This window comes from Bos grunniens, chromosome 21 (assembly GCF_055505025.1).
Source record: "Bos grunniens cultivar Pamir isolate PY7600 chromosome 21, Bosgru_T2T1.0, whole genome shotgun sequence".
Lineage (NCBI taxonomy): Eukaryota > Metazoa > Chordata > Mammalia > Artiodactyla > Bovidae > Bos > Bos grunniens.
The window spans coordinates 49496476-49508853 of record NC_141185.1 but is presented as its reverse complement, the minus strand read 5'-3'; positions in this window follow the sequence as shown (position 1 = coordinate 49508853).

The window sequence follows — 12378 nt, the reverse complement described above, 5'->3', positions numbered from 1 at the left end:
AATTAAGATCTTGCTTTTTAAATGATTAATCATTGTAACCCCTTTGAGCAGCATCCTACTTTCCTCTCTTCTCACATTGAAATGCAGATCATTGGCGGAGGGAGGGAGGTGCTCCCAAGCCACCGAGGAGCAATTAAACCTTCCCAGCTGTCACTCGTCCCGTCTGCCTCCCGGCCTGTCCAGACGCCGCCACGGAGAGAGGGCAGGGCATTGCTCAGAGCACCCGAGCCCGCCAGTGGCCTGACTGGGGCCTCCCGGAGAGCGTGCCTTCAAGCCTGACCCTGGGGTGGCAGCCCAGCTGCTGGGGTGGCTCTTGGAAATGCCCAGGAAGGCAGATAATGCTTGCTGAGCACTTCCAAATGTGCCCAGCTCTTTAGTAACGAGATCTAATTCAGTGTTCGAGCTCGCCACCTGAGAGAGAGGGGAAGGTGGCCCATTTCTACAAAGTGCCAACATGTATCGGCCCAAAAAGGGTTTTCCAAGCCTTTTGTCCCTTTGACACCCACATGGACTGACCACATGATTTGAGGAGGGTATATCATTAGAGCTAGGAGGAGACTTGGAACTCTGGTGTCCATAGCTGTCAACTTAAAAACAAACAAACAAACAAAAAAACTGGAAGGGCTCTCCTGGTGGTCCAGTAGTTAAGAGTCTGCCTGCCAATGCAGGGGACACGGGTTCGATCCTTGCTCTGGGAAGATCCCACACGCCTCGGGGCAACAAACCTCCGTGTGCCACAACTACTGAGCCAGTGCTCCAGAGCCCAAGAGCCACGACCACTGCGCCCAGCGACTACTGAAGTCGCCCCGCCTAGAGGCTGCGCTCCGCAAAAAGAGAAGCCACCGCAGTGAGAACCCTGTACACGGCAACTAGAGAGCAGCCCCTGCTCGCTGCAACTTACGAAAGCCACACAGCAATGGAGACCCAGCACAGCCGAAATGAATAAATAAATAATCTTAAATTAAAAAAACCACAGGGAATTCCCTGATAATCCAGCCGTCTGGGCTCCGTGCTTCCACTGCCAAAGGCATGGGTTTGATCCCTGGTCCGGGAACTAAGGTCCCACAGGCCACATAGCAAGGCCAAAAAAAGTAAAGTAAAAACAACAAAAAGTACCATACCTGGACTTCCCTGGTGGTGGTGCAGTGGATAGACGTCCACCTGCCGTTGCAGAAGTTCGATCTATCCCTGCTCCGGGAAGATTCCACACTGGAGCAACTCAGCCGTGTGCCACAGCTACTGAGCCTGCTTGGTGCAAAGAAGACCCAGCCCAGCCGTACATAAATAAATAAATAAAATTTAAAGATAGCATACCTGTCATCTTACTCAAGAGGATGCTGGGGGCCAGAGGTTAAGGGCCGTGGCCAAGATCGCGCATCACACATATAAGCACTTAGGAGGCTGCCAGGCCTACAGTGGGTACTCGTGGATCTGTTGACTGAGTAAACATGGGCAGATGTCCTTCTTCCTTTAGGGCTCTGCTGCTGCCTTTTTCAGAAGCGATTTGTGTGTGTGTGTGTGTGTGTGTGTGTGTGTGTGGTGGCTGGGGGAAGAGGGTGCCCTCCTTTATAACACTTACAGAGGAAGAGACAGGGGAGCAAAAGAGAGTAGACTTGCATGTGAGCTGGGCCGCCAGGTAAGGTCGTGCATTCTCCCTGCACGAGAGCACTGGCTGAGGCTGAGGGGCCTGTGCTCTGCTGGCCAAGCCACAAAGGGTACGTGTGACCATCCTTGCTAAAATCGCATCAGCCACAGACCGTGAGTAGGGGGTGACACCGCCCCCATGAAGAAGACGGTAGAGCAAAATGGCACATGCACAGAAGCTGCGGCCCAGCGGTCCCTCTCCTGGGACTTGGTCCTACAGATACACTCACACTTGTGAGAACTGACTTACGAGCAAGGTTATTTGTTGCAGTGACATTTGCAAAAGCAAAAGGTTGAAAGCAAGGCAAAGGAGTCTCGAGAGAGGATTGATTAATGTCATACTAGGAAGCGGTGTCAAATAAGGGAAGAAAATACGAGGGCAAGTTTGGATGGGCTGGTTTATGTATAAAGAAAATTCTGGGGAAGGATACATAAAAAATGAAAAACAGCTATTACCTTTCATTAAAAAAAATTATTTATTTGGCTGCACCGGGTCTCAGTTTCGGCACACAGGGTCTTCATTCGATCTTCACTACAGCATATGGAATCCAGTTCCCTGACCAGGGATGGAACCCAGGCCCCCTGCACTGGGGGCACAGTCTTAGCCACTGGAGCACCAGGGAAGCCCCACGTTACTACTTTAATGGGAGACTTGAGAACAGGGCAAATGAGAGACAGGAAATGAAGGAGACTTCTCACAACATTTTCAGTTTTGTACTAGGTTAAAGTATGGGGCTTTCCCAGTGGCTCAGCTGGAAAAGAATCCACCTGCAATGCAGGAGACGTGAGAGACGCGGGTTCTATCCCTGGGAGATCCCCTGGAGAAGGAAATGGCAAGTCGCGTGAAAACACCTCGTCTAGGGTGCACAAGAGGCACTCAGTAGGCAGGAGGGTTGTTCTTAGGGCCTTTTTTTTGCTCTGCACTCCTGTAAGAGTTTTCACTCAGTTTTCACTCAGGACTTGATACGTGGTGGCCAAAGGGTCCGTTGTCTAGTCCCGCTGGGCAAGTTTCAGGACAGGTGTCCCAAGGAGCATAGGGGTCCTCAAGAAATGCCTTTGCTGTTCAAGACCTCCAGGGATGAGGTCTTCTGGGGTGAGGGCACCTCAGGGGCCAGCACCATCTGGGGGAAGAGGCAGACCAGCTCACTGTGCCCAGAGTCAACACTCTGCCCTGGGTCCTCATACCCCACCAGGGCTGTGTCCCCTCCCCTCAAGGGAGTTCTGAGTAGCACAGCCCCTTCTACCACTCTGTAAATCCAACACCAGAAATCTGAGCCCTGGGCTACCTACTGCATCAGGTAGGATTGTGTCTGCTGCAAGTAACTGACAATCTGATGGACAGGACCAGGACTTACGCAAATGCAGGCTTAGTCATCTCACACAGTAAGAGGGTGGTGGTCCTCGGGTGAGCCCAGAGGCTCAGTGACATCAGGGGTTCATGTCTGCTCACCTTGGCACTTGAACCTCGTGTGTATGCATGCGTGTGTGCTCAGTCATGCCTGACACTCAGCGATCCCATGGACTACAGCCTGCCAGGTTTCTCTGTCCATGGGATTTTCCAGTCAAGAAAATCTGTAAAGGATTGCCATTTCCTCCTCCAGGGGATCTTCCTGACCCAGGGATCAAACTGGAGTCTCCTATATCTCTTGCATTAGCAGGCGAATTCTTTACCACTGCAGACTCCTGGGTAGCTCTTAGGCGCTTTTAATGCTATCCCTTCAACAATGCTTCACACTAACCCATCAGGAGAAAGGATCAGTGAACACTAATCCCATCCTTAGCTGCCAGAGGCACTGAGCCACCTTGACAAGGCCCAGGAAGGGAGACTGGCTGATACAAGGAGACGGTGTGGTTCCCAAATTGCATGCCCCTTGCCATCCTCGAGGTCTGGCCTGGGGGAGAAAGCAAGGGAGATAAGTCATTCCTTTCTCTTCCCACCCCCACCCAGCCCGAATTCCCGCACACCTCCCAGAGCAGGGTCACGCCAGCCCAGCCCGTTCCCATCCTCCCTGGGTTTGATGAATGCCAGGGCTGCTTATAGAGTCACAATCGCCAAATTAGGTTGCCAGAGCACCCCTGGCCTGGAAACACCTCCCCAGCTGAAAGGAGGCACGTCTGGACCGAGCAGACATCTTTATTCAGCTGTAATTGACGTTTCACAGACGTCTGTAACTCCGTCTGGAGGGACACAAAGCGCCCCCACGCTCAGCCCTGCCAGCCTCTTTATGTCGCCCCCTTTCATCTGGCAGTCAAAAGTGTATGAGCCGCCCAGGCTGTTCTACCCGGTCCGGGGGCCCCCGGGACAAAGGCAGGCGCTGCACACAGGCCGCCTGGTGGGCCTTTACCTCCAGGAGCGCGTTATGCTAATCCAGCGCCAGCCCAGACCCCTCCGGCATATGGATGGGCGGCTGCCAGCCTGGCTGGGACATGGTCACTGGGGACCTGGCTGCTGGGGACCCAGAGAGTCCCTGCTCACCCAGAGGAAGGGTGGCCCCAGTGTGTCAGGTTCTAAGAGAGTGGGTCCCCTTGGGCCCAGATTGAGGAGGCTGAGACAAAGGGGGAAGGGATGCTGGTGCTCAGCAAGAGTTCTTAGTCTGGGATCCCCGCCCATCCCAGGGGGAGCCGCATGTGAACCTCTCACAGGGTAGGCAAAGCTACACACAGGTCCTTTTCTCTAGGGATAGGGTCCCTAGCTTTCATCATTTGCTCCAAAAGGTGACTGTTACTGTGGGGCTCATCCAATCACCCATTTTACAGATGGGAAAGCAGAGGCCCAGAGCTGGCATGCCTTACCCAGTGTTACCCAGTAAGTTGGTGGCAGCACACGGGCCCCTACTTCTGCCCAGAGGACCTCTCTGCTGTCAGAGGCCACACGCCCCTGAAATTACAGAGGCAGGCAGGCAACTGAGGAGGTGTCCAGGTGCAAGGAGAAGGGGCGGGCAGGACAGGGAGCACTGCTGCTCAGTCACAGCCCTGTGTTGCTAGGTCCTCAAGAGGAAACTTTATTTAAAACAGATATATGAAGTTTGCCAGTTCAAAAATGTAGATTCGGGGGCTTCCCTGGTGGCTCAAGGGTAAAGTCCATCTGCAAATGCAGGGGACATGGGTTCGATCCCTGATCTGGGAAGATCCCCCATGCTGCGTGGCAACTAAGCCCACACACCACATCTATTGAGCCAGTGCTCTAGAACCCGGGAGCCTCAACTCCTGAGCCCACTACTGAGCCCATGTGCTGCAACTACTGAAGCCCGAGGACCCTAGGGCCTGTGTTGTGCAACAAAAGAGGCCACCACAATGAGAAGCCCATGCACCACAACCGGAGAGCAGCCCCTGCTTGCCTCAACTAGAGAAAACGCCCACACAGCAACAAAGACTCAGCACGGCCAAAAATACATAAATAAATAAAGGAAATTATTTCAAAAAGTAGATTCAGGACTGACATATATACACTATACATCCTATGTATGAAACAGATAACTAAGCAGAAAACCCACTGTATAGCACAGGAAACTCTACTCAGTGCTCCATGGTGACCTAAATGGGAAGGAAATCTAAAAAAGAGAGAGGAAAAAAAAACAAATATATATATATGTGTGTGTGTGTGTGTGTGTGGCTGATTCACTTTGCTGTATAGTGGAAACTAATACATTATAAAGCAACTATACATCAATAAAAATTTTTTTTAATGTAGATTCATATTTTTGACAAATTTTCAAGCCACTGAGGGGCAAGGGGCAGTGGCATACATGGCCCTCAGGCTGCTGAGTTTGAGAGCTTTGCTTTTAACCTCACGGAGATCCCCGTCCTTAGTTCCCAAGACTGCAGGCGAGGCAGGCTTGAATGTGGCCACCAGCTCAGACTCTCCCTATGCCACGGTCCCTGCTGGCTCAGAAGCCAGAAGCAGCTATGATGTGGGCTGGTGTCCAGATCCCCGCTCTGCTGTCCTCGGCGTCCCAGTGCCTGATCTGCAGCCCTCTGAGTGGGTGGCTTCTGCTTTCGGTTGTCAGCCCCAGCTGAGACGTCTCATCTCCAGTGACTGCAGTTCCTCGCCTTCCCTGAGCCCCGCTGTTTCCCCCACTGGAGGCAGAAGTGACAGGTTAATGGCAGTCTGCGCTGGTCTCTGCAGGGCACCCTGACCTTCCCTCTGGGCTTGGCATGATCCCACAACACAGATCAACCCCCAGAGGGGGCAAGAGGGAGGAGACTGCGAGGGACAGAGACAGAGAGAGAGAGATGCAGAGAGAGACAGACCACCAAGACAGAGAAAAGCAGGAAGGCGAGGAAAAGAGAGGAAGAGAGAAGAGAAAGAAAGAGAAGGGGAATCAGACAGATACACAGAGAGAAACAGCAAGGAAGTCAGAGATGGGGAGAGACAAGAGATGGTAGAGGAGACAGAAGGAGAGATGGGGAGAGATAAACACAGGGGCCAAGACTGACAGGTGGAGAGAGAGCCAGAGAGAGACCGCAGAGAAGAGGAGGTGACTAGGGCAGGAGCGGGCAGAAGGTTGGGGACACACTCCCAAGTGGCCCCAGGCCCCCTTCCCCAGACTTCCTCTGGCAGGGCCGTCTCTGCAGTTTCCAGAGGCTCTGAAGTGTGACAATTGGAGCCCTCTGAGAGGCTCCCTCTGGGCTCTAAGACCTGGGGGTCGTGTACGCCTGCATTTGAAGCGCAGGTGAAGCCTCACTGCCTCTGCTCTGGGCTGTGAATGACTCCAGGACTGATCTATTTCAAGAGATCGGAGAGGCAGAAGGGCAGCTCTCGAGGGGCTCCACAGAGCCCCATCCTTCACCTGCTACAGGAGTTGACATTTATTTGGGAAGGATGAGACCAACATGTTGAAATTCTTTTTTAAAAAATAATCCTTTTAAAAATTGTTCTTCAGCTTTGAGATGACAAAGAAAAAAAAACCCTACTGTGACAATATGACAATATAGGAAAGGGTCAAGTGAAGAATCAATTCTCCTCCCCTGCAACGCACCCAGGCACATTCTAGGGGATAGGATTCAAATCCAGAGCCCTCTAAGCCAAATTCACAAGGAGTTCCCTAAGCCTTCCCTTCCCTTGGCCATGGGACTGGGGCTACTGGTTGGCATTCATGCCAGCTCTGCCTGCAGGACCCCTTGGTGGCATCTCTTAGGAACATACAGAAAAGCCAGGTTCTTGATGAAGCAGCTTCTCACCAGTACCCACATACGTAAGTGCACACGAGTGCACACACACAACCCATCTTCCAGGTGTGTCCAAAGAGATAGCTCGGTGACCTTCCATTATAATCATTGGTAACAGTCAACCAGAGAAGCTAAAACATGTATCTAGCACTGTGCCTGAGTGCTAAGTCATTTCAGTTGTGTCCGACTCTTTGAGACCCTATGGACTGTAGCCCACCAGGCTCCTCTGTCCATACGATTCTCCAGGCAAGAATACTGGAGTGGTTTGCCATGCCTTCCTCCAGGGGATCTTCCTGACCCAGGGATTGAACCCGCGTCTCTTATGTCTCCTGCATTGGCAGGCGGGTTCTTTATCACCAGCACCACCAGAGAAGCCCATCCGACACTAATGTGCTGCCTGTAACTATGATCTCTGGGACACTTGACCTGTGTGCCTTGGTGCTCAGTGACTCAAGTGGGGAAATTTCAGGCACAAGAGAAAGATAAACAGTGCTGGGCCAGTGCGGGAAGAGGTTTGAGGGGATAATGGGCAGATGGGCCAGACTCATCCCTTCTGTGTCTTTATGACTGATACCTTCTTCCAGCAAACATTTACAGTGATGTTTATCTCATGTGCATTTAATTATGTGCATAGATATTCAAAATGTTTTTAATTAAAAATACTGTACAGGGACTTCCCTGGTAGTTCAGTGGTTAACAATTCATCTTCCAATGCAGGAGACATGGGTTCAATCCCTGGTTCAGTTCAGTTCTGTTCAGTTCAGTCTCTCAGTCGTGTCCGACTCTTTGCGACCCCATGAATTGAAGCACGCCAGGCCTCCCTGTCCATCACCAACTCCCGGAGTTCACCCAGACTCATGTCCATTGAGTCAGTGATGCCATCCAGCCATCTCATCCTCTGTTGTCCCCTTCTCCTCCTGCCCCCAATCCCTCCCAGCATCAGAGTCTTTTCCAATGAGTCAACTCTTCGCATGAGGTGGCCAAAGTACTGGAGTTTCAGCTTTAGCATCATTCCTTCCAAAGAAATCCCACGGCTGATCTCCTTCAGAATGGACTGGTTGGATCTCCTTGCAGTCCAAGGGACTCTCAAGAGTCTTCTCCAACACCACAGTTCAAAAGCATCCATTCTTCGGTGCTCAGCCTTCTTCACAGTCCAACTCTCACATCCATACATGACCACAGGAGAAACCATAGCCTTGACTAGACGGACGTTTGTTGGCAAAGTAATGTCTCTGCTTTTGAATATGCTATCTAGGTTGGTCATAACTTTCCTTCAATCCCTGGTAGGGGAAGTTAAATCCCACACGCCAGGGGGCAACCAAGCCCACATGTCACAACTACCGAGCCCTTGAGCTCCGGAGCCCTCTCACTGTAACGAAGATCCCGTGTGTCGCAACTAAGACCTGACACAACCAAATAAATACATAAAAGCAAATATTAAAAAAATACTGTACAAATACATTTGAATACGGACTCTTTCTTGTATCCTACATACTAATACATCCATTTATACAGGTATGTTACTGTTCAAATTTATATATACAAAACCATGTATACTGACTTGCCAGGCAAATTTTAAAGGCTCATTAGGAGTAATTTTGGCTATACTGGACATTGACCTTAAGTACTGACTCTGATCCCACAAAATATGAGTCCACTGTGCCTGTTCCCTCTTCTCTGCCAAGCCCTCCATTATGCCAGAGGGAGACAGAAGCAAAAGTCTCACCTTGCGGGATATTGTGTCCTATTGGGGGTAGCTGGGTGGGCACATGATGAGAATCTACTGTGATGGGTGTTAGATGGGAGGTGTGCCCATGGGCAAATGGCACCCAGGGAGGCTTTGTAGAGCAGATAACACTGGAGGAAAGTCTCACAGGTTGGGGTAGGAGAGGTCATGGGTGGTAAGTTTCAGCCTTGCTACAGATGTCTGGGAGAGAACCTAGGTTCAAATCCTGGCCCTGCCACAGACTGGCTGTGGGACTCTGGGCCAGTTCTCTCATCTCAGTGGATCTAATGTCCTCAGCAGATGCTGTTGGTCACCCACCAGCAGCCATTGCTTTGTCCTTGGCATGGCTCTAATTTTGTCCCTGGCTCAGGGAAGGGGAACCCAGCCCCCGCCCCAGCCTCAGAGGGGAGGGTTCTGGAATGTTTAAGTCCTAGTTCTGATGTCAGTGATTGGTTTAGGCATTGAAATGAGTTGCAGCGTTGGTACAACTCCCTAACAAACCATCTCAATTAAAGCAATTATCCTTCAATGAAAAAAAATTTTTAAAGCAATTATCTTCCAATTAAAAAAAAAAACAAACACCTCAGCACATCAAACAACAGTCATTTCTTTGGCTCAACACATCTGTGATTGGGGCAGGAATCAGTGGGACGGCTTCTGTAGGTCCCATGTGGTATCAGCTGGGCAGTTTGAATGGAACTAGAGGATCAATTGCCTGGCTGCAAGTTGGGGCTGGCTGTGGGCTGGTCACTCAGCCTAGCCTGTGGGCCAAGGGCCTCCATTCCTCGTTGCTTGAACTTCTGCAGACATGGCTGCTGGTTTCCTAGAACAAATGTCCCAAGAGACAGGAATAAGAAGCTGCTGTTTCTTAAGGTCTCTGGGCCTGGAAGCTGGCACAGTGTCATTTTGTTCTGTTCTATTGGTCAAGCATCACTGGTTGAATGGACATGAACTTGGGCAAACTCCAGGAGATGGTGAGCAACAGGGAAGCCTGTCATGCTGCAGTCCATAGTGTGGCAAAGAGTCGGACACAACTTGGCGACTGAACAACAACAAAAATTGGTCAAGCAGTCACCAAGGTCAAATTCAAGGGGAGCGCGCTGACTGCACTTTTTGATGAGAAGAGTCTGGAAGAACTAGGGTTGGGGAGCATGCTTTAAATGGGGAGAAGTCTATTGAGAAGGATTTCTCTTTTTTTTCGGCTGTGCCGCATGGTTCTACCCCAGGAAGTGGAAGCTCAGAGTCTTAACCACTGGACCACTGGCGAAGTCCACAGAGGATATTTCTAAAAAAGTTTCCTTTGCTCCCCCAAAAGACATGGGCTTGACTGAATCACAATTGAGAGGCTGAGACTTCCCCAGTGGTCCAGTGGTTAAGAATCTGCCTGCCAATGCACGGGACACGGGCTCGATCCCTGGTCTGGGAAGATCCCACGTGCCACAGAGCAGCTAGACCCACCACTAAGAGAAGTCACTGCTATGAGAAACCTGCCCATAGAAATCTGTCTACTTTCTCAACTAGAAAGGAGACCCCACTCGCTGCAACTAGAGAAAGCCCACACACAACAGTGAAGACCCAGCACAGCCACACACACACGGACCCAATGAAAGAAATGGAGAGGCCAACATAAGAAATGAGACTATCCCAACAAGAATAGGATGATCATACGCTTGATCCTTTATGATTATATTCTTAGTTTCATAAAATTTAGGGAAAGAAGACCATTATAGTAATATTTCCTGCAGTTGTTATATTTGGGATCATAACAAAGCATGCCTAAATTACATATAAGTATGTGAATTACACTTAAAATCCTATAGAATTTCAATAGTTGACGGGAAAACTCAATACTGTCAAGATGTCGATCCTTCCTAAGTTAAAGTGTATATACAATGCAATACCATTGAGAGTGGAATTTAGAAACAGATTCTAAAGTTCATCTGGGGGACTTCTTGACGGTCCAGTGGCTAAGACTCCACACTCCCCATGCAGGGGGCCCTGAGTTGGATCCCTGGCCGGGCAACTGGATCCTATATGCCACAACTAAGAGTCTGCATGCTACGACTAACACCCAGAGCAGTCGAATAAATAAGTAAAAATAAATATTTAAAAAATTCATCTGGAAAAGCAAATGTGAAAAATTAACCAAGAAAATTGTGAGAGAGAAGAAATGTTCTCATAGGACACAAAAACACATGTAAAGGGATGTGTTGTAACACAAGTTTTAATAATAAGAAACTGGAAAACCTTGAATGTCCAACCACAGGGGAATAGTTAAACACGTTAGACAGTAGGTCTCAAACTTGGGCATGCATCAGGATCACCTGGAGATTGTCAGGCCTGCTCTCAGAGTCTCTGTAGACTGAGGGAAGGACGGCTCAAGAATTTTGCATTTTACAGCCATGAAAACGATAGTGAGGTGGCCGAACCTACAGTCTGTTATACAGAGTGAAGTAAGTCCGAAAGAGAAAAACAAATATTGTATATTAATGCATATATATATGGAACCTAGAAAAGTAGTACTGATGAAACGATTTACAGAGAAGTAATGGAGACACAGGGGGACTCCCAGGTGGCGATAGTGGTAAAGAACTCACGTGCCAAGGCAGGAGATGTAAGAGATGAGGGTTCAGTCTCTGGCTTGGGAAGATCCCCTGGCAGAGGGCATGGCAACCCAGTGCAGTATTCTTGGCTGGAGAATCCCATGGACACAGGAAGCTTATGGGCTGCAGTCCATGGGGTCCCAAAGAGTCGGACACGGCTGAAGTGACTCAGCATGCGAGCAGTGCAGACACAGGTATAGAGAACGGGCTGGTGGACACAATGTGGGAAGGAGCTGCTGTTGTTCAGTTGCTAGGTCGTGTCCGACTTTTCGAGACCCCATGGGCTGTAGTGCACCAGACTCCTCTGTCCAGGGATTTTCCCCAGCAAGGGTATTAGAGTGGGTTGCCATTTCCTCCTCCTGGGGATCTTCTTGATCCAGGGATCAAACCTCCATCTCCTGAGTTGGCAGGTGGATTCTTTACCACTGAGTCATCTGAGAAGCCAGTACCCGGAGTATAATACCCAAACTGCCCTTTGAGTTGTCTCCCACCTTCCCCTCTGGCCACAGGCCTGGCCATTCCTGAGCCAGATGTCTTGTCACCTCCCAGAAGGCAGTTTCTCCACCTCCAAACCCTTTGCTTGAATAAATCCTATTTGTCCTTCAGGACTCCGATTAGACATCATGGCCTCTGGAAAGTCGGGCTAAATACTCTCCTGTTTGTTTCACCAAATTCATGGGTTTCATGCGGGTGTTATCAGGAGGGATGGGAGTGAGGCTGGGATGTTGTTCTGTGGTCTCCTCTCCTCCCTTCCTCAAGGGTCACTTGGAGCTGGCTATGGCCCTTGACAGGCATCACTGATCTGCTCGAGGCAGCCCTCTCCACGTAATCCCCCCCACCTAGGATCCTCCCTTCCTTTGCCTCCTCAAGTGACCTAAGAGTGGTAACAGCCTGTGCTCCGTGCTAAGTCGATTCAGAAGTCACTTCAGTAGTGTTTGACTCTTTGCGACGCTATGGACGGTAGCTTGCCAGACTCCTCTGTCCATGGGATTCTCCAGGCAAGAATACTGAAGTGGGCTGCCAAGCCCTCTTACAGAGGATCTTCCTGACCCAGGGATCAAACCCAGGTTTTCTGCACCTCCTGCACCAGCAGGTGGGTCTCTTACCACTAGCGCCAGCTGGTATATAGGCACTAAGAGTGGTAACAGCCGAGCTGGGACTCAAAGCTGGGTGGGCCTCTGGGGCCATCGTTTGAATGCCAGCTTTGCTAAACGTGTAGCTGTGTGACAGAGGCAA